Genomic DNA, 3070 nt, shown 5'->3' on the forward strand with positions numbered 1-3070 from the left:
CTTTGGTTTTAGCCCTGGAGAATACATCCAGAAAGGAGCAGTGAAAAAGAGAGAGTGATGCCCACTTTTTAGACGGCAGCCAAATTTAAGTGATGGGCAGGTAATCTGTCTGCCTCCAAAATCATACAAGAGACAGAAAAGAGACAGAATCTGTGGTTACTCACCATTCGACATGAAGAGGATTGAATTGACTGACAGAGAAATTCCTGGCCAACGCACCATCTGATAACGAATTTTTGGACTGAAACCCGGATTCTTTGTCCACCGGAATCGAAGAATGAATCCACAGACAGAAAGTGGTATAGCATAGGTGGAGATTTATTGAAGAACAAGTACAGACTCCCACGTAGGGAGGGGGAAGAGTCCCACTGAATTCCTCTTCCCATTGGCTTATAAAGGCTGCAGATCCTGGTGCTTTGATATCCCCTCTGATTGGTCACTATTCCCTTAGACTGGTTACTATAGTAACTCCTGGGCTCAAAGGTCGAACCTCACATGGGACATGTGAGGTTCTTCCACCTCCCCCCTCCTTCCTTATTGTTTTCCTATTCTCTTTGGGCTTTCTTCTCTTTATTTTGTAAATATAGACCTTTCTTGGCTACTTCCATGTAGGGAGCGGGTATAGGGTTAAGCCTCAGACTGACCTGTTGGCAAAGCCACAAACAAGTCCCAGCTTAGAGGGCACAGCCCCCTTAGCATAATTAAGCTTGATCTTGTGATGCTCCCTAGATCTTTCCTGGGTAACTAATGGGCTGTGGGAGGTGCAGCAAGTGCTGCCAAAACAAGTGAAACTTACAAGAACATTGTAAATTACCTTGTTTACCTCTGACTATAAAATAAAGGCTCAGCTTGCAGTCTGGATCTTTTCTGTGGTCTCAGTCAGGCACAGAAGATCCACCTAGACCCAGCTTATTCTCTTGTTTGTCTTTTCTTCATCCTTCACCGGCCCCCCTCAGGCTTGCTGAACCCTTGGCTGTGCTGGCGCAGCACACTTCCAGTTCCCTTGTCTTATGTAAATATACCTGTTGCTGCCTCCTTGTCTTATGGAGCTGTAACTGCACCTGGCTTTCTTGTGTTATGGAAATGCACCTTCTCCCAGTCTGTGGCCCTGTGTTTCTTTTTCTCATGGACCCCCAATTCTAAAAAATCCCTAAGCCTGCCTATATTCCCCTAAAATTCCTACTTAACAATTGATAACAAAGGCATATTTCACAAAACTAGAACAAATATTTCAAAAATGTATATGGAGGTGTGAGTGCTCCCAGACCATGTGCCTATAGCACCCTCCTGCTCCAGGAGTAAAGATACTTGCCTTAGGAAAAAAAAATTATATGGAACCACAAAATTCCCCGAAATAGCAACAGCAATCTTGAGAAAGAAGAACAAAGTTGGAGGAATCACCCTACCTGATATCAAGCTATACTACAAGGCCATAGTAATCAGAACAACATAGGCCCAGCCCCTGGGGCTGCCAGTGGCCAGGCACCCAGCGTTCCAGGCGAGAAAGAAGAGTTGACCTACCGCTCTGGCTCTGGCTCTGGGCTCGGTAGGCTGGCGGAAGCCTGGAGGACCTTCCAACCTCCTGTATCTCGCCAGTGGCCACCCTGGCCGTGGGCACCTGTGCAGCTCAGGGCTGCTGGGCGACCACATGAAGGTCATGTCACTTGATGGGAGCCAGCTGCGCAAGATGCTCCCAAGGAGGCTATGCGCGCTGCGTGGTGCTGGACTGCCGGCCGTACCTGGCCTTCACTGCCTCCAGCTTGCATGGCTCGCTCAACGTCAACCTTAACTCAGTGGGGCTGCAGTGGGCAGCAGTGGCAGCTGTGGTCGTGCTGGACCAGGGCAGCCGCCACTGGCAGAAGCTGAGCAAGGAGAGTGCCACGCATGGCCTGCTCACCTCGCTGCTCGCCTGCCTGCCCGCCCTGGGTCTACTTCCTCAAAGGGGGATATGAGACTTTCTACTCTGAATATCCTGATTGTTGCATGGGTGTAGAACCCATCTCAGAAGGGAAGATTGAGAACGAGAGAGCCCTTATCAGCCAGTGTGGGAAACCAGTACTCAGCATCAGCTACAGGCCAGCTTATGACCAGGGCGGCCCAGTTGAAATCCTTCCATTCCTCTACCTTGGAAGTGGCTACTATGCATCCAAGTACGAGTTTCTTGCCAACCTGCACATCACAGCCCTGCTGAATGTCTCTTGGGGGACCTCCAAGGCCTGCACAAGCCCCCTACGCTACAAATGGATCCCCTGGAAGACAGCTACATGGCTGACATTAGCTCCCACTTTCAAGAAGCAATACACTTCATTGACTGTGTCAGAGAAACAAGAGGCAAGGTCCTGGTCCACTGTGAGGCTGGGATCTCCTGTTCACCCACCATCTGCATGGCTTACCTCATGAAGACCAGGCAGTTTTGCCTAAAGGATGCCTTTGATTACATCAAGCAGAGGAGGCGTGTGGTCTCGCCCAGCTTTGGCTTCATGGGCCAGTTCCTGCAGTATGAATCTGAGATCCTGCCTTCCAGCCCACTCCCCAGGCTCTCTCCTGCTAAGGAGAGGCAGCCAGCTCTTCCTTCACAGCCCATTTGCAGACACTGAGCCCTGATGTGCAGGGTTCCTACTACACATTCCCTACCACAGTGCTGGCGCCAGTGCCCACCCACTCGAGGGTCTCAGAGCTCAGCAGGAGTCTGATGGCCAAAGCCACATCCTGATAAAACTGGATGGGGGAACCTGCCCAGCCCCAGGAAAAACTGTGATTTTGTTTTTTAAACTGGTGCACATTTCATACCTGTGCAATACTGAAGACCCCCTCGTCCCACTGCCCCAATGGGATAGCAAGGGGTCACCAGGCTTACAAACAAACTTCAGACTGACCTTGGGGATAAGTTCTTGGGAACAAAGGAAGGCCAAGCCATTATGAGAGCACAGTTTGTGCTGACTACTGTACTTCCAGACCCCCCTGCCCTCTCAGGACTGCCCAGTCATGGCACCCCAAAGTTCACCTTTTCTTTTCAAGTATAAGGCAATAAACACCTGCAGCAACATGGGAGAAAGCAGCTGCTAAACTG

General features: G+C 50.2%; 1 pseudogene across 1 annotated transcript; it reads left to right on the top strand.

The window, feature by feature from the left end:
- The first annotated feature begins 1648 nt into the window (after positions 1-1648).
- LOC307098610 (dual specificity protein phosphatase 5-like) lies at positions 1649-2866 on the top strand (annotated as a pseudogene). The gene has a single exon. The product of its transcript is annotated as a dual specificity protein phosphatase 5-like (transcript).
- Positions 2867-3070: the final 204 nt, after the last annotated feature.

This window comes from Cnephaeus nilssonii (genome assembly GCF_951640355.1).
Source record: "Cnephaeus nilssonii genome assembly, chromosome: 4".
In the NCBI taxonomy this organism is placed as follows: Eukaryota; Metazoa; Chordata; class Mammalia; order Chiroptera; family Vespertilionidae; genus Cnephaeus; species Cnephaeus nilssonii.